A 20282-nucleotide genomic window follows, 5' to 3' on the forward strand; every position below is an offset into this window, starting at 1 on the left:
AAGAATTCCTCTCTCTTTCAGTGATGATCCCATTTTCTTTTTCAAAGTCAGAGCTGCCTCCACCTTACACTCAAGCACGTTCCAGATTCCATTTGTTGATTTTCCTCATGTTGCCTTTGGCTCTTTTGCCACTCTCAGAATTCTCTAGTTCTCTTTTGCCAATGGCAATTGCTTTTCCCGATCTACTGATTATCGGGGGATCATAAAGGTTCTTATTAGTTCTACTGTTGAATCATTCTCCCCAATCTCTAACTCCATCCTTCTTTCGGATTGCTTTAAATCTCACTTCTCTACTTCCACTTTAGCCTTTGGTCTATCTGGAGTCTACCTCATGAACACTCAACAATGGAACGATGCTGAGCTCAACTTGCAACAACATCAACTTGCATTTGTAAAGCATCTTTGATACAGTATAAAAGGTCCAAGGTGCTTTGCAGGAGCAGCTATCAAAACAATTTTGATGAGTACAAAAGGAGATATTGGCTCAGGTGACCAAAGTCTTGTTTGAGAAGGTAGGTTTTAAGGAACATCAAAAAGGAAGAAAGAATAATAACGTCATGTTGCCTTTCTATTGATGTTCTATTTGAATTTTTGAAGAAGCTTGCACACAGTGAAAAAATGAAGAAGAACTACAGACCTGTTTTCCTGAATCAGTAGTAGGCAAAACACTAGAACCTATTACAATGGATATGATTACTGAATAATTAGAAAATAATTGTCTAGTTGAGGACTGTCAATGTGGATTTGTGAAGGGGAAATCATGTTTGTCATACCTGAGAGTTTTTTTTTCTGGGAATGTTACTAGCAGAATCAATAAGGGGCAAAATAAATGGATTTTCACAAGGCTTTTAATACAGTCCCATACAGGAAGTCAGTAGACAAAACGTGTGGGGCTGGGGGTAATATAATAGCATATCACGAACAACAGGCAGAAAGCAGAAAGTAGCTAGGTTATCAGGCTGTAACCAGAGGGGTACCACAAGGATTAGGGCTCGAGCCCAGCAGGTTATAATCTGTATCAATGATTTGAATTGGAAGATGGGGTGCAATTGTAATACTTCCAAGTTTGCTGATCATACAAAACTTTGGGAGAATGTGAGCTGTGAGGGAGGATACAGAGAGGCTTCAGGGAAATTTGGATACATTGAGTGAGTGGACAGAAGCATGTTATAAGTGTGACGTTATTCACTTTGGTAAGTGCAGAGTATTTCTTAAAGGGGGCTAGTTTAGAATATGTTGATGTTGAAAGGGACCTGGGTGTCAGAGATATACAGCATGGAAACAGACGCCTCGGTTCAACTCATCCATGCCGACCAGATATCCTAAATAAACCTAGTCCCATTTGCCAGTATTTGGCCCATAACCCTCTAGACCCTTCCTATTCATATTCCCATCCAGATGCTTTTTAAAATGTTGTAATTGGACCAGCCTCTAGTACTTCCTCTGGCAGCTCATTCCATACATGCACCACCCTCTGCATGAAAATGTCACCCCTTGGGTCCTTTTTAAATCTTACCCCTCTTATCTTAAACCTATGCCCTGGAGTTTTGGACTCCCCCACCCCAGGGCTAAGACTTCGTCTATTTACCCTATTCATGCCTCTCACGATTTTATAAACCTCTACAAGAACACCCCTCAGTCTCCGACCCAGTCTATTCAACCTCTCCCTACACCTCAAAACCTCCAACCCTAGCAACATACTTGCAAATCTTTTGTGAACCCTTTCAAGTTTCACAACATCCTTCCCAATACAGCATGCAGTATTCCAATAGTGGCCTAACCAATGTCCTGTACAGCAGCAACATGACCTCCCAACTCCTATACTCAATGCACTGACCAATAAGAGCAAGCATACCAAATGCCTTCTTCACCATACTGTCTACCTGGGACTCCACTTTCAAAGGAACTATGAACCTGCTCTCCAAGGTCTCTTTGTTCAGCAACACTTCCCAGGACCTTACCATTAAGTGTATAAGTCCTGCCCTGATTTGCCTCTCCAAAATGCAGCACTTCATATTTATCCAAATTCAACTCCATCTGCCACTCCTTGGCCCACTGGCCCATCTGATAAAGATCCCATTATACTCTAGAGTAACCATCTTCACTGACCACTGCATCACCAATTTTGGTGTCATCTGCAAACTTACTAACCATATCTCTTGTATTCACATCCAAATCATTTATATAAATGATGAAAAGCAGTGGACCCAGCATCGATCCTTATGGCACACCACTGGTCACAGGCCTCCCAGTCTGAAAAGCAACCCTCCACCACCACCCTCAGTCTCTACCTTCGAGCCAGTTCTGTATCCAAATAGCCAGTACTTCCTCTGCTCCACATGATCTAACCTTGCTAACCAGTCTACCGTGAGGAACCTTGTCAAATGCCTTACTGAAGTCCATACAGATCACGTCCACCGCTCTGCCCTCATCAGTCCTCTTCATTACTTCTTCAAAAAACTCAATTAAGTTCGTGAGACATGGTTTCCCACATGCAAAGCCATGTTGACAATCCCTAATCAGTCACTGCCTTTCCAAATACATGTAAATCTGTCCTTCAGGATTCCCTCCAACAACTTGCCCACCACCGACGTCAGGCTCACCAGTCTATAGTTCCCTGGCTTTTCCTTACATCTTTCTTAAATAGGGGCAATACATTAGCCAACCTCCAGTCTTCCGGCACTTTGCCTGTGGCTATCAATAATACAAATATCTTGGCAAGGGGCCCAGCAATCACTTCCCTAGCTTCCCACAGAGTTCTAGGGTACACCTGATCAGGTCCCAGGGATTTATCCACCTGTATACTTAAAGGCAGGACTGACATATGAGGAGGGATTGACTAGGCTAGTATTGTTTTTGCTGGAGTTCAGACAAATGTGGGGGCGGGATCTCATACAGACTTATGAAATTCTAACAGGACTAGACAGGGTAGATGCAGGGAGGATGTTCCTGATGGTGGGTGACTAGAACCAGGGGTCACAGTATGAGGATTTAGGGTAGATCATTTAGGACAGAGATGAAGAGACATTTCTTCACACAGAGCAGGGAGCCTGTGGAATTCATTCCCACAGGAAGTAGTTGATACCAAAACACTGAATGTATTTAAGAGGCGACTAGATATAGCACCTGGGGCGAATAGGATCAAAGGTTATGGGGAGAAAGCAGGATTAGGCTATCGAGTTGGACGATCAGCCATGATTGTGATGAATGGCAGAGCAGACTCAAAGGGCCGAATGGCCTCCTCATTCTATGTTTATGTGTTTTAAGAGATCCTTGTTAATAAGTCACTGTGATCTAGCATATAGGTGCATCAAACAACGTGGAAGGCAAATGATATTAAACCTTTATCATAGACAATTTGAGCATCAGAGCAAAGAAGTCTTACTTCAATTGTATAGAACACAGTTTGTGGCAGCACCTGGAGGTCAATGTCAGTTCTGCTTCCCCTTGCCTAAGGAAGGGTAGAATTGCCACTAAGGTTCAACAGTTTGATTTCTGGTGGTTGCACTGTCCAAAAAAGAAAGGTTGAGGAGACTGTTCCCATATTCTCCAGAGAGGAATAAGAGGTGATCCCTCAGAAACTTACAAAATACCTAAAGGAATAGACAATAGATGCAGAAAGGATGCTGTGGGAGCAAGGACCAAGGAACAGTCGAAGAATAAAAGGCAAACAATTTAGGACTGAGCAAAATAGGAACTTTGTCATTCAGAGGCTGGTGAATCTTTGGAACTCTGTACCTACTACATAGAGCTCCAGAAACTTGGTTATTAAATAAATTCAAGACAGAGATCGAGAGATTCTAGTTATTAATGACATTAAGGGATATGGGGATAGTGTGTGAAAATGGAACAGAGGTAGATGATCAACCATGATCTACAACGATGGAGAAGATTCATAGAGCTGAATGGCCTCTTCTTGGTCACATGTTATATTGCGTGACAGGTCCCTCATCTCTAATTGTCAGAAGTGGCTGTGTTGGCAGCATTCTTGTCCTTAAAATGGCAAGGTGCTAGGTTCAACTTCCACTTCAGGGCTCAAGCACAGAGTCCAGTCTTAGCCTGATGCTCCAGTGCAGTAAGAAGGGAGAGCTTCACTTTTTAAATGGCCTTCTTTCAGATGAGAAGTTAAACCAAGTCCCCACTTGACTGTCCAGAAGGGTGTAAAACACTCTGGTGCTATGTCAAAGAAAAGCAGATGAGCTCTGCTCATTTTTAAACCATCAACCAATATCAGAGACAGATTATCTGGTCATTATCACATAGCTTTCGTTACCGTGCAACATTTCAGAAGTTTTCATTTGAGAATAAAACACTTTGAGATCTCTGGTGTTCATGAAAAACACTATGAAAGTGCAAAACTTGCTTCTTTAAAAAAAAAGGTTGAGTCTCTCTTTTCCGCCCAGAAGAAATATTTCAGCAACTCTTAACCGGAGTTATCTTGTCAAACGTTATGATTTAATTGTAGTTGATGGACTCCACATTTGCTGCCAGAAGAAATATCTTATCACTAGTCCAGAAACAGATCACACAGCACTGGATGGCTACACTGCTTCTGATACTGCACAGAACCACAGGCTGCAAAAAGAACCATCCCTCTTCCACACTGTTCATTTGTGATCTGAAATGCTCTGCCTCAAAGGGCAGTGGATGCAGATTTAACAAGAACGTCCAAAAAGCAACTGGATATGTATTTGAAACGAGCGAAAATATAAAAAGGGAAAGAACTGAGAAATGAGATTAATTGAAAAGCTCCTTCAAAGAGTCAGCAAAAGAACTGAAGGAATAGGAACAAGGGCAGACTGCACAGTTCCATCGAGCCTGTTCCATTGTTCAATAAGGCAGGGTTAAATAAAAGCAAAATACTGCAGATGCAGAAAATCTGAAACCAAATCCAAACAAATGCTAGAGAAACTCAGCAGGTGCGCCAGCATCTGTGGAGAGAGACATACAGAGTTAACATTGAGTGTGGTATGACTTCTTCTGAACACAAGAAAGGTCATACCAGACTTGAAATGTTAAAGCTTTGTCGCTCCACAGATTCTGCCAAACCTTCTGAATTTCATGGATCAATGTTAATCCTGGGGTGGCAGCTGCACCTTTCCTGAGAGACCATAAATCTATCCATGCCCTCCATGAGTCTATTAACAATGGAATATCCCCAATCCTCGGGGTTGAGAATTACACAACCCTCTGACTAAAGCTATTTCTCCTCATCTCCGCTGTAAATAGGCCCATTACCCAGAGACTACGCCTCCATGTTTTAGATTTCCCAACCAGTGGAGATATGCTCCCAGCATCTCCCCCAATCAAACCTCTTTGAATCTTGCCTGTTACAACAAAATTGCCTCCCATTCTTAAGCTTCAAAACAATATAAGCCCAATTGCTCAGCCTCTCTTCATAGGATAATCTATCCCAGCAGACTATTTTAGTAAATCTTTGTTGCACTGCAAGTACGTTCTTCCTGAAATATGGAGACCAAAATTGTACGTTGTATTCCGGGTGTGGTCTTAATGGCCAAATGGCCACACCTGAGCTGGAAAATATTATAATTCTACGTCACACAATAATAGGCCACAAGGCCAGGTCAGCCAAGGCCTGCCCACCATCTACAAGGTACATGTAAGGAGTGTGATGACATACTGTTCACTTGCCTGGATGCCTGCAGCTCTAACAATAAGTTCAACACTTATTGTGTTGAATAAGTGGATGAAGGACAAAGCTGTCTGCTTGACCAGTGCCCCTTTTATCACATTCAATGCCCCCCCTCCACCAACACCACAGCGCATAGTGCATATCATCTACAAGATGCTCTGTGGCAATGCAACAAGGCATCTTCCCAACTCATGGCCTCTACTACCACCTGGAAGGACAAGGCCAGCTAGATGAATAGAAACATCACCAGGTGAAAAATCCCCTCAAGCTACATACTATCCTGATCTGGAATTTTATAACAGATCCTGCACTGTTAATTGACCAGTATCCTGAAACTCCCTTTTCTAACAGCATTGTGGGTATCCCGACAATCTGAAACACTGCAGAGGTTCAAGAAGGTGCCTCACCAACACCTTCTCAAGTAAAATAAGGAATAGACAATTAATGCTGATCTAACCAGTGACACTTCTGCCCCGTGAATGATTTTTTTTGAAACATCAAGGCATTGCATTCAGATTGATGCCCTAATCTAAGGTTGGATCCAATCAAGAACTGCCTCAGCTTGAAGCTGTGTAATAGGGACAACATGCCTCATTATGTGCACTGAGACTTTTATGAGAAAGATCAAAACTTTGGTCTCAGGTTCTAGACATTTGAAGAGTCTCACACAAGATAAATGTTTAGAGTAGTGCTTTCTGAAAGTAACAGTCAAACCTGCCAATCATCAGCATTTGTCAGCAGCATAATTTCAGATGATTATACTGTGTTGTAACTTTAAAACCAGTTTTGGTTTGCCACCATGTACAGTCGTTTCTAGGCAATGATGATCATAGTTTAAGCAGTAGCTTGTGTGCCTTTCGAACCTCTAGATACTGTAGAAACTCACAAAATAAAAAGAATTATTTTAAATATTTTGAGAGAACACTCCTGCTTCCTTACTCCAAATGCTTAATTGGACTGGAACTCTGCTCCTGCAGATAAGCTCCCACAAACAGATCTCTCTAATTGGAAGACCGGTGCAGAATTGTGCAATGGAAGAAATTTCCTGTTGGTTACGAAACAGGAGGATCATAGCTACAACATAGACACAGGCGCCGAAAGAAAAAGATAACTTTTGTAGCTTAGAGAATCCTGAAGCACTTTACCACTAATGAAGCACTTTTGAAGTGTGGTCACCGTGACAATGTAGAAAATACAGCAGCCAACACCCGCTAGTGGTAACAAAATCATGAACAAATGATGTTTGGCTGAGGAATAAATAGGACTAGGGTGAACTCCCTTGCTCTTCCTTAAATTCATGGCTGTGAATTTTTTACATTCGCCCAACAGGACAGATTACACCTCAGGTTAGAACTTCATAAAACTTCATAAGAAATAGGAACAGGAGTAGGCCATTCAGTCCTTCAAGCCTGCTTCACCATTCAATAGGATCATGGCTTATCCAACACTCCTCATGTCCACTTTCCCTGTAACTCTGTACTGCCCTACTATCTATTCATCTCAGCCCGAAATATAGACGGGGACTCTGCCCGCACAGCCCTCTTTGGCAAGAAGTTCCAAAGACTCATAACCCTCAGTAGAAATTCCTCTTCATCTTAGTCCCAAATTGGCACCGCTTCATTTCAAGAATATGCCCCCTTGTCCTAGACTCTTCCACGAGAGGAAGCATCTTCTCAATATTTACTCTGTCAAGCCCCTTAAGAATCCTATACATTTCAATGAGATCACCTCTTATTCTTCTAAATTCCAACGAGTCCCAACCTGTTTAAAAACTTTGCTCACAGACAATCCCTCCATACCAGGGATTATCTAATGAACCTTCTCTGAACTTACTCCAATGAAATTATATCTTTCTTTAAATAAGGGGACCAAACCTGCTCACAGTACTCTAGATGTGGAGCAGGTTACAGCAAGACTTTCCTACTTTATACTCTAACCCCTTGAAATTAGGGCCAACATTGCATTAGCCTCTGAGAGACAGGACCACGGACAGAGCAACAGTGAGTGTACCATCTTTGACTCGAATCGACAACCTTCATGTCTCAGATGCAAGACTGCTTCCAAACTGTGAGACAGCCAAGGTCAGAAAATTACTACAGGTGAGGAGGGTGCAATTGGTTCCTGCCAACTGTTGAACACTGTGGAACAAGAACATAGTGTCTTTCCTCCAAGATTCATCAAATGCTCATTCAGATTCCCTTTGGAAATTGGTTTTCTTGTCTTACTGTTTCTCTTATTCGGTTTGAAGTTAGAAATCATGGCAATTTCTTTTTTTGAGTCACTGGAAATTAAAATTTTACAATGAACAGAATCATTTGCCATTTTGCTATGAGCCTACAGTACCTGTAAATCAAATTAACCCCCAAGAAAGTTTAAAATTACTGTGTGCATTGGGATCAGTGTGTAAGGTAAGCACAAGATGTACTTTTATATAGGAAGGAGTGGAGCCAATCAATTCATGCATAAAAATGTGTCATGTGGGAACAGGCAGAGACTGGACTGGTCACTGAGAAAGTTATGAATAATTATAAACACTTGTCTTACCAGTCTTGTAAATTTGGAATTTGCATTCTTCCATTTCTTCATAAGCAGAGAAGAAAGAATGTTTTACTTCAGCCATAATCCCAGAACCCCACCTACCTGGGAGTCTTTGAAGGGCATGAAATTAGACTAGTCACCACATTTACACTAAAGGAAGAGCGATCCAGTTTCAGCAAAGGGTAAGCAAACGTTATTCCTTCAACCTTCAAGCTACACAAAGAAATTTACCGTTAGACAGACTTCACAAGAACTAATCCATCAATGGAATCAAAATCACTTGCCTATACTACAGCAATTTTTTCTAGTGCAGAATACCCCCAAAAAATCTTTTGGCCAATGAAGTTCTATTAAAGTGTCTTCATTGTTCCGAGTAGGAAATGCAGTGCTAATTTCATACATATTAAGCTTCCACGAAAATCAATGTGATAACAACCAGATCACCGGTTTAAAGGATAACTATTGGGCTGGATACCAGGAACTGAACTCCCTCGCCTATTCAAAATAGTTGCCATGGGATCTTTACATTTGTTTAAGGCAGATGGTCTCAATTTCTACTCGTAAGTGTTCTTTTCTCGGCCTTCGTAACTGTAGTTTGACTAAGGTAGCAGTGGACCACCTCTGTGTGATGGAGTTAGAAAAGCAAACAAACATTCTGTTGGAGACACTGGACAGAATAGAACCTCTCAACCAATAACATTCCACGTCTATGTAATTAAAGTTAAGGCTGACAACCATGATGCATTGGTAGCACTTTTGACAGAGTCAGAAGTCTTAGAATTTGAGACCCACTCAGAAGAATGAAGATAATCATAGAGGCTGACATTCCCAGTGCCAGTACTGAGGGTGTGCTGCACTGCTAGAGAGGTCGCCTTTCAGCTGAGCTGAGAAATCAAGGCCCAGTTTATCTACTTTTGTGGGCATGCATTTTCATGGTTCTCTCTCAAAAGAAGAGTAAGGGATTTCTTCCTGTCATGCTGGCTGATCTTTATTCCTCAATTTACACTCCAGGAAAAATAAATTATCCGGTATGATTACATTGCTGTTTATGGAATATCATGCACTAACCAGGAGCAAATTACAGCAGATGCTGGAATCTGTACCAAAAGCAACAAATTCTAGAGATCACAGTGGATCACACAGCATTCATAGAGAGAGAGCAAGCTAACGTTTTGAGTCTAGATGACTCTTCATCAGTGCACTAACTGGCTTGCTGCCACATTACAACAGTGAACTTCCAAACTACTTCATTGACTGTAAAGAGCTCTGTGATGCCCCAGGTAACGAGAGGTGCTATGGAGATGCAAGTCTTTCTTTTCCACTTGACATAAAATATAAAGTCATAGAGATGTTCAGCACAGAAACAGACCCTTGGGTCCAACTCATCCATGCCAGCCAGAAATCCTAAATTACTCTAGTCCCATTTGCCAGCATTTGGTCCATATCCCTGTAAACCCTTCCTATTCATGTCCCCATCCAGATGCATTTTAAATGTTGTAATCGTACCAGCCTCCACCACTTCCTCCGGCAGTTCATTCCATACACGCACCACCCTCTGTGTGAAAAAATTACCCCTCAGGTCCCTTTTCAATCTTTCCCCTCTCACCTTAAACCTATGCCCTCTAGATTTGGGCTCCCCTACCCTGGGAAAAAGACCTTGACTTTTCACCCAATCCATGCCCCTCATGATTTTATAAGCCTTTATAAAGGTCACCCCTCAGCCTCTGACGATCCCAGGGAAAATAGCCCCAGTCTATTCAGCCTCTCCGTATAGCTCAAACTCTCCAGCCCTGGCAACATGCTTGTAAAGCTTTTCTGAACCTATCCTCCAGACCTGATTACATGTACCCTACAACTTTGTGGGAAGTTAGGAAAGTGATTGTTGGGCCCCTTGCTGAGAAGGCCTGCCACATGCAACTGGCTGCATTTCCTACAATACAACAGTGACTACGCTGCAAAAAGTACTTCGTTAGCTTTGTGTTGTTCAGTGGTTGTGAAGTGTGCTATATAAAGAAAAGTCTTCAGTTCTGTTTTGAAGTCATTGTGGAGCATTAATTAACCAGTTCCTTGTCCTATAAATGTATTTTAAATTACCTCAGAAGATATGGGATGGTTAAGAAGAAGAAAAAAAATTGGCTTTCATTTTATAATTCAAAGAAACTAGGCACCATGAGTAAAAGGGAGCAGGAACCCTGTGGAAATGAAGGGTAACTAGTTTTGGGGCAGCACGGTGGCTCAGTGGTTAGCACTGCCACCTCACAGTTCAATTCCACCCTTGGGCGACTGTCTGTGTGGAGTTTGCGCATTCCCAGTGTCTGTGTGGGTTTGCTCTGTGTGCTCCGGTTTCCTCCCATAGTCCAAAGATGTGCATCTTAGGTGAACTGACCATGTTAAATTGCCCATAGTGTCCAGGAATGTGCAGGCGAGGTGCGTTAGCCATGGGAAATGCAGGGTTGCAGGGATGGGGTGGATCTGGTTGGGATGCTGCTCAAAGAGTCAGTGTGGGCTCGATGGGCAAAATGGCCTGCTTCCACACTGTAGGGATTCTATAATTCTAGTTTTACCCAGAACTATGAAACAAATGAGGATGTAGTTTACAGTTCAGGTATGCCACGGTAATTATCCCTGTTGCAATCTTGTCCACGAACATCCACATTAAATTTTAGCTACAGCCGGACTATTAACAGAAAAAAGGTACCAAAAAAAAAAGTCTCAATTGCAACTTGAGGAAGGGAATGCTGCAGGCACCTCTTCTACAAAGTCAGCTGAAGAATTTTTGAATACCTCTGATCTAGAGTGATAATCTGACACACGTTGAAAGTAAAACTAAAAGAAGTTGCCAGCTTCGAGTTGGACAAAACAGGTTGAAGTTAGCCAGATGGGAACCTCTTGTCATCCCATATCACAGATCACTGATAACAAGTTTCACCTTCAGTCTGCATTCGATACTTGTATCTATGACCACAGAGTACACAAAACAGTGAGCAACACAGCATTTTTTTTGCTTGAATTGTAATCTTTTGGCCCAACAAGTTCAATCAACTTGGATCGTCACCAGACTGTGCCGAGATTACTTTGCTTTGTAGTGGGGGTGGGGTAATTCAGAGTATTTTAAATATTCCGTCATTCCATTTCACTGAAAGAATTTGATCTGTGCTGTACCACACCTGTCCATTCCTGAAGGCAATGTCTCATACACATGGATGTCTCCCTCAGGCAAGGTGACCTTGTTCATGGTGAACTCTCGAGGAAAGGCACATCAGTGAGCTAACTGGGAATGGAAAATACCTACCACCCCTTCAAAAAAAAAAATCCAGTTGCCTGCATTTTATAGCCAAGATTAATGGATAATGGACAGGTCAATATTCTCCTGCAGCCAGCAGAATAGAACATTGGCCTTGAAGAGGTTTACAAGACAGATTTATCAGAAGGTAAAGGCAAAGTCAGCATTGTCTTTCCAGACCAGAGGGCGCTGTGTCATTAGAGAAAGATGACTGGGGTGGGTTTAACCTGGAGGGTCACCACGCCTCAGGGTGAGGGGACAGAATGAGAAGGAGAGTCTTTTTCATAACCTCAGCCATTGCAGGAATTGAACCCACACTGTTGGCATTACTCTGCATCACAAATCAACTGTCCAGTCAACTGAACTAACCAATCCCCACTAGATTCATCAGAACATTGCTGGGGATTGAAGGGTTACTTTGAGAGTGAAGGGGCAAGTTCAAATGGTTATGGGATGACCTAAATCAGGGAGATAAAATTATATACGGTGAAACTGCTTCTGCTGGTGGAATCCAGGACAAAGCAGGCCGTCACCTGACAAAAAGAAATACTTCATACAAACTGAAACTATGAGGCATTTTTGTACACTGGCACATCTAGGGCTGAATTTTTATGAAATCACCACCTCCCACACAAAGGGATGGGCCACATGGAATACAATAGGTGGCCTGCCAAACCATGTTACTGGAGGGGGTGGGCAGGAACAAGGAGGTGAGTGTGGCAGTTGAGTCATCAGGGTATGCATACCATCGTGCATACTGACAACCTTGAGTGGACAAGTGTCTACTTAAGAGCGTTATCCTATCACTATGCAGCAGAGGAGAGCGGGGCAATGTGGGTAACAGGACAGTGTTCATTCCACTGGCTGAGGTCAAGTTCGAACTCTGTACATGTATAGGTTTGCATTTACATAGGGCAACTAACAGAGTAAAACATTCAGAGTGTCAAACAACATTTGGCACCGAGCCTCAAATTATGGCAGGTGATCAAAATTTAGGCAAAGAGGTAGGGAGTATCTTAACACCAAAAGTTTCCCAGAGCAAATTCCAGGGATTAGGACCTTGACAACAATGAAATTTAGCCACTTTACAAGTCCAATTCCACAAGATCCACTCCTTCGAAGGGAAATCCACGTTGAATCCAGATTCCTTGCCCAAGTGAGAAGACTACATCTGAAAATGGGGGGGCAACAAATGAGATGTGTCCGTGTGAAATCACAGAACCCGCAGAAGTTCCTGAATCCTAAAATGAAAGGATGCTGTTATATTACCAAAAAAAAAATTAGCTGCTGCATTTTTCCTTATGAGCAGGAGGGGATTTGGCCCATTCCACTTCAATGATCATATCACACCACATGAAAAATGGCTGCTTCCTGTGTCAACTTGTCATTAACATCACCCATCATGTCAAATCAAGTCAGGGCTTGCCGACATATCACAGGGTATCCCGAATCAATACACAAGCACAGCACAGAGAGTTGTTGGAATTAGACATCATTTTTAGAAATTATTATTTCTGTCTCTAAGCTGTCACCACCCTCAACAATAAACTTGTCAAAACTCCTAAAAATAACCCAACGTGAATGCCAAGACACTTGTGCCAATTTGTGCATCCTAGGGTAAGCAAATTAGACAGCGCTTGATAAATTAAAAGGTAGAATCTACCTCTGATTCTGTATGTTTTGAACCTCTTGAAATATGGGTTACTGGCTGCTCTGTCTCTTTAAGTGCTTAGTCTGTAAAGAATTTCTAAAACACGACTTAACAAATACACCCTTTGCCTCCTTGATTGCCTCTTGTACTTCTGAAGGCCACATTTTCAGAGGGCATAGATGTAAGGAAACTGGCAAAAGAACCAGAAGGGAGATGAGCAGAACTTATTGTTCCACAGCAGGTTGCTGTGATCTGGAATGTGCTGCTTGTAAAAGGATGGTGGGCAAACAGCCATTAGTAACTTTCAGAAGGGAATTTGATAAATACTTGAAGGGGAGAAAATTGCAGGACAATGAAGAAAGGGCAATCGGAGGTCTGGGCAGAAATAGAGTGACTCAATAGCGCTTTCAAAGGGTCAGCACAGCCAGAAGATTTGAATGGCCTCCTGTGATTCTGTTCTGTGATGCCTTCACTTTATATCGTTCAAACAGTTTTGCAACAACTGACAATTATCTAGAGCAAATGAAGGATCATCCAGGATTGAATGTCAGATAAGCAGTCTGATAACAACGAGACAGAAGGTGGCCATGATAGGTGGTGATGAGCTAGAGCTGAGTGGCCAGTGAGACCTGGCATCTGGTCTTCATCTTGTACTCAATCCTTCATTCAGAAGATCTCTCTTAGAAAATGCCAATAAAGGATGACACAAACATCATTAGTGGAAAAGAAATTTAAGAAAATGACCAAATATAAACCAAAAAAACATAAAAGGTCACAGACCTGAAATGTTAATTGCTGTTTCTGATTTCACAGACATTGCCTGACCTGCTAAATATTTCAAGAATTTATGTTTTTATTTCAGATTTCCTTCATCCATAGTTTCGGTTTTAAGAAAAATGTTCCTTTCTTTTAGTAAAGGCCTGTGACTTCTTATCTTAGCTGTGTCCTGCTCACCTACTCCCCGAAAGTCCAGGGCAATCCTGGATGGTTGGCAACCTGAATGGTGTATGAGAAAAGTTAGAGAGAATTTTACAGAACTGATAGAGGTGAATGAACCAGACTCACTAAATGAGGGAGAAAAAAACAAACCTTGCAATTGTTTCAAGTTGGGGAATCCCAGCGACGTAGCTGTCCAATGTAATACTTCACCAAGAAAGGCTCGAGATGGTGACTGGATCAAACAAGTCTTCTCCAGGTCATCAGCTTCAGAATCCTGAAATGGACAAGGTAGGATTTTCAACCTTGCACAGAATGCTTGTCCCCAATAACTAAAATTATTGGCATTAAAACAGGAGATATCATCATAAGATTATAAATATAATTTATAAATTATAAATGTATGGCACAAATGGTGGTAGATATTTGGAATTCTCTTGTGTAAATAGCAACGTATGCTAGATTATCTGTCAAATTTAAATCAGAGATTGGTAAGATTTTGTTACACAGAGTTATTTAGGGATATGGATCAAAAGCAGGTATGGGAGTTAGACGGCATATCAGTCATATCTGACAGAGTTGCAGAACAGCCTCATTTGACTAAACAGCCTCCTCTTGTTCCTAAGTACTTTTATACCAGCATCATTTGATATTTCTTCCTTTGTTATTTTTCAAAAGTACAGACCTGTCACTGCAAAGCTCAAAATCAAATCATCGATCCAAAAAAAAGCCCACAAACAAACGTCTGGGTACATAATTGAAACAGAAAGTGCTAGAGATATTCAGCAGGTTAGACAGCCTCTATTGAGAGAGGAGCGGAGTTAGAAGGTTCAGATCTGGGAAAAGAGAGAGAAGTAATAAAGTTTGACAGCCACGGTAATGTGGTGGGGGAGGACTGATCAAGGTACAAAATCTGTGATAGTTGCAAACCAGGAGAAATTGATTATCAAAAATAGATCATGATGCAAGGCAAAAACAAGATGGTAGTCAATAACACTGGGGGAGGCAATGGCCTAGTGGTATTATTGCTGGACTGTTAATCCAAAGACTTGCATAACTATCTGGGGACCTGGCTTCAAATCCTGCCATGGCAGATGATGGAATTTGAATTCAACAAATATCTGGAATTAAGAATCTAATGATGACCATGAACCCATTTGTCAATTGTCGGAAAAACCCATCTGGTTCACAATTGGCCTTTAGGGAAGGAAACTGCCATCCTTACCTGGTCTGTCCTACATGCGACTCCAGATCAATGTGATTGACTCTGAACTGCCCTCTGGGCAATTAGGACAATAAGATGGGCAATAAATGCTGCCTGGTCAGCGACACCTCATCCCGTGAATGAATAAAAATAACAGGACACGTGAAAAGAATAAAACGGGAATCTGGAGGGGATACATATAGCAGAGCAGTCCAAGAATTGAGATGAGCAGTTACAATATCAAATTGTTCAACTTAATATGGTGTTCAGAAGACTGTAAAGTGATTGGACAATCTAAAAGCGCTCTCACAATCACTTTAATCAGTAAAGTGGGGACATTGGTTAAGCTTGCTGCCAAAATTCAAGGGCAAATTCTAGATAGAGAGAGGAGTGAGAGGCTCGCTAATGAGCTAAATTAGTCCACAAACAAGCAATGTAGATACTTTTGATCTATAACCCAATCAACAAGCTGCAAAAGAAGTTTAGTGAGGAGGACAGGACAGTCTAGGACACTCTGTCTACAGAACCCCAACTACAGAAGCAAATGGCCTACACCACAGGACACAAGTGAAAAGTCAGAGGAATGGGTGAGAAAACCTTCCAAAATTTTACAAAGAATTAGGAGAACAGGAAAAGGCCATTTGGCCCATCAATTCCGTACTTGCACTTGTGCTCAATAATGAGTCTTGTTCCATCCTCCTTTTAACCCCAGCAGCATGTTCTTCCAATCCTTTCTCCTTCAAAAGTTTTTGCTGCTTCCCCTTAAAAGTGTACGCTCCTCGTCTCAACCACTCCCCATAGGAGTGAGTTCCACATTCTCACCACCCTCTGGGCAAAGATGTTGTGCCCTGAATTCCCCATTGCCTTTACACTTGAATATCTAATAATTACGGCCCCTGGATCTGAACAAGTCTACAAATGAAAACAGCTCTCCACATTTACACTAACAAACCCCTTCATGATTTTAAAAGATCCCAGTCCTCATCTTTCTAGAGGAAACCATCGCCATATGTTCAATCTTTCAGGCTGGTATCTCTCGATTCTGGTATCATCCTCGTCAATCCTGGAGGAAGTGCTACTTTAGAGCCACTGGGTGTTTGATTAGTAGCGATGGCCACTGCTAGAACTACAGTGAGATCGCCAGGAAGAGATGGAGAAGGGGTGTTTACGATTGTCAGGGCAGAGTGCAGAAGAGAAAACAACCTTGGGGATGGCCTCCAATATGCATAGGTAACTAGAAACAGAGGCAAAACCCACCCTTGCCTAGCCATAGGGTTTTGCTCGGCAACATTGGTTTGCTCTCCTGCCTCACAGCGCCAGGGACCCGGGTTCGATTCCACCCTTGGGTGACTGTCTGTGTGGAGTTTGCACATTCTCCCCGTGTCTGCGTTGGTTTCCTCCCACAGTCCAAAGATGTGCATGTTAGGTGGATTGGCCACACTAAATTGCCCATAGTGTCCAGGGATGTGTAGATTAGGTGGGTTATAGAGGGATGGGTCTGAGTCGGATGCTCCGAGTGTCAGTGTGGACTTGTTGGGCCAAAGAGCCTGTTTCCACATTGTAGGGATTCTATGATATAATGATAACATGGGGAGTTGGTGTACATCTCCCCCTCTTGAGGACCATAAGTGGACCACAGGCCCACGGGTCTGCCAATTCCTCCTCCATTGCTACTTAAAATCATAGTAGTGCATTATGATCATGGTGAAAATGACATGGCAGGGAGTTTAGAGCATGTATGTGTCCCAAACCAACCTGTCCTGTAAAGTTTCATCCAAGATTTACTAATGAATTAAAACCAAATTTTCCATTGGCCATGGTGGGATTTGAACTCCTGTCGACAGACTGTACATTCCTGGTCCAGTAATATAATTATAGCTTTAACACACACTAATCATGTGGAATATCAAGCATAAACTCACCTCAGTTCACCTGGGTAAAAGGAACCTCAAATAGCACGACATGCCCGTCAAATTGTTTCTCATACTGAGCATTTACAACAAAATGAAAAAAAAACCGCATAATATTCAAGTAATTTACTAAGTCCTGGTTAGCTGCTGACAAAAAGCTTTGCTGTAAACATCGATCTGCCTCCAATATGAAGCCACAACATTAATTTTCTTTTTGTGCGTATTGGGATCTGTTGCAGTCTATCACTACACTCACATAATTGCCCGTTTAATTACTTCTTTCCCGTTATAACCTGCAAATTGTAACCTTATCATTTTGAGATATTGAGAGGTTATACCTGATAAATCCGTTGCTGAACTGTAAAACCAAAAACACATTTCTATCACAATAAGAAGCGCCTCTTCCACACACCCAGTTCTCACTGCACGTATGCAATTACACAAGGTTCTCCCAGAGGGCACAGACAATGTGTTTTAAAAAAACCCGAAGCAGCACAGAATGAGCGGCTTTCCTTTTCAAAGTCCACCGTGATTAACACAAAACTCATCATCACTAACCGAAACTGCGTTTTTAATTGCTTTTACGTGGGCTTGTTATCACAGTCGACAGAGTCAGGCAGCTGGGCTGCTGCACTGTAACATCGAAACCGTGGGGCCTATCTAGGCATTCCGTGCACATTCACACTGGAGTGTTCTGTTGATTCACAAGCGCAGATTGTACAGGATGGGTGGAAGGTCTGTTTCTTTTCTCCCCTCTTGTAGCATCTTGAAGAGACAAACTCTTTTAAAGCAACACCACTGCCTTCACTGGGGGAGACTGAAAGCATCAACACCCACAACCCCACATTCCTGAAGCCCATTGACCCAGGAGGTTCTGTACAGGGCCAGAAGGAAAGCAGAAACACCAGCTGAATTGAAGGAGGTGGAAGAGTAGTCAAAAAGGTGATCAAATCGGTCACTTCAACAGCAACCTGCACTTTTGGATTAGTAAACCATGCCAACTTCACTACAGCATTGGGAGACAAAGTTTAACAAGGGGAGATTATGACGTGGTCGCAGAGGTAGGTTTTAAGGATCATAGCATCTCCTGTCACTGCACTGGTATTGGCACCTCAGATGCTATCGAAAGCCAGGTGATGATGCCAACTCCTCCCATATGTGTTTGCACAGTATTACCAATTCCAAAAGAACCCTCACCACCCTTTACCTGCTCAGGGCTGCACTCGTCACTTCACTCAGTGCGTTCGGCCCCAGCCCTCCTACCACTCCTCTCGCTGTTTCGCTCAGCACCATCTCCCCTCACCCCCCCAAATCAGTGCTCCTCTTGCTACCCTTCCTGTTCAGTCTACTCCTCGGCCCTCTCACTACCTCGCTCCTCATTCCCTCCAAGGGGACAGTGAACGACGAGGCAGCAGGGTGGTGAGCAGGTGGGAAGCAGTGATGGGTAAGGGATAAGGCAGTCAAGTGTTTGGCACTGAGCAAATCACGATATATTTTATTCATAAAAACATCTTTATACACAATCACTAAAGCAGTTTGGTCCTGTTCAGCCTTTGTATATGGGGATCAAACCAAAACATTCATAGAATCATAGAATCCCTACAGTGTGGAAACAGGCCATTCGGCCCAACAAGTCCACACCGCCCCTCCGAAGAGCATCCCACCCAGACCCATTATCCTACCCCTGATTTCTCATGTCTAACCCATCTAACCTAAACATCCCTGGGCACTATGGGCAATTTAGCATGGCCAATCCACGTACCCTGCTCACCTTTGGACTGTGGGAGGAAACCGGAGCACCCAGTGGAAACCCACACAGACACAGGGAGAATGTGCAAACTCCATTCAGACAGACAGTCGCCCGAGGCTGGAATCACACCCAGGTGCGGCATGGTGGCTCAGTGGTTAGCACAGCTGCCTCACAGCGCCAGGGACCCAGGTTCAATTCCACCCTCAGTCGACTGTCTGTGTAGATTTGCACATTCTCCCCGTGTCTGCGTGGGTTTCCACCGGGTGCTCCGGTTTCCTCCCACAGTCCAAAGATGAGCAGGGTAGGTGGATTGGCCATGTTAAATTGCCCAGGGATGTGCAGATTAGATGGGTTAGAGGGGAATGTGTCTGGGTGGGATGCTCTGAGGGTCGGTGTGGACTTGTTGGGCCGAAAGGCCTGTTTCCGCACAGTAAGCATTCTATGAATTCTAAAACATTGAAGTTTGACTGTTCCAACAAGGAAACCCCAGGCACTTCTTACTCATGCAAGAACTATTCACACATATTTGAGGCACTGGGAGGGTCCCCCATTCTACACTGGCAGAAAGACCTTAAATGGTGATCTTTCCCCACTGTGCCTTGCTGCCCAAAGCTTTAATGCATCCCTCAGCACATAGTCTTGGACCTCGGAATGTGCCAGTCTGCAGCACTTGCTCGAGATCAACCCCTTGCTTTGGACAGACATTTCGGGCAGACAATACAGCATCTTTTACCATGCTGATGGTCCTCCAGGTGCACTCCATATTTGTTGGTGTGTGTCCCAGGGAACAGCCAGTAGAGCGCAGAGTCTTGCACCTCTGTCCAGACTTTCTTTGCAAAGGCACATCACAATCCTAGATTTAATTCATTTAAGACATTTGTAAAACACTCATTGCTCCTATTCTTTGACACGAGCAGCTCACGGCTGCAGCGCTGGAAGTGTTGCTACCGTCACTATGACTGCATGAGCGGTGAGTGTGCGCATCCCTTGCAGTTGCAATGGCAACAAACACAGCCTTTGAGGATTGTCAAAAAAAAAAAAATTGTTTTTGCCATTACCTTTCACTCTCAGGGTCAGGTCTACCCAGCCGCAAAAGGAAAAAAACATATTGAACTTATGCTGTTGGTGCTATTCTCAGCCACGTGCTAACTATCTCACCAACTGAGCTAACTGTCTCCCCCTCCCCAGCCCCCTCATAAATCAGGGAGGTGGAGAGGTTTAGGGACGGAATTTCAGAACCAAGGACTCAGGCAGCTGAAGGCATGGCTACCAATAATGCAGCGAATAAAATCAAAAATGGAGAAAGGGCTAGAACAAGAGAAGAACAGAGATCCCTGGAAGGGTTGTGGGCTCAAAG

At 43.0% G+C, this 20282-nt stretch overlaps 1 protein-coding gene across 3 annotated transcripts in view; it reads right to left on the reverse strand.

Annotated features, from left to right (window-relative positions):
- LOC109913887 (coronin-2A-like) overlaps positions 1-20282 on the reverse strand; it is a 144348-nt gene that overhangs the window by 72130 nt on the left and 51936 nt on the right. For 2 of the 3 annotated variants that reach the window (XM_048594621.1, XM_048594627.1), the window contains exon 2: positions 14215-14338. The gene's annotated coding sequence lies outside the window, so the exon portion shown is untranslated. Of the gene's footprint in view, positions 1-14079; positions 14122-14214; positions 14339-20282 lie in introns of all 3 variants that reach the window. The other variant, XM_048594633.1, reaches the window with a different exon arrangement.

Source organism: Rhincodon typus, chromosome 3 (genome assembly GCF_021869965.1).
Source record: "Rhincodon typus isolate 14 chromosome 3, sRhiTyp1.1, whole genome shotgun sequence".
In the NCBI taxonomy this organism is placed as follows: domain Eukaryota; kingdom Metazoa; phylum Chordata; class Chondrichthyes; order Orectolobiformes; family Rhincodontidae; genus Rhincodon; species Rhincodon typus.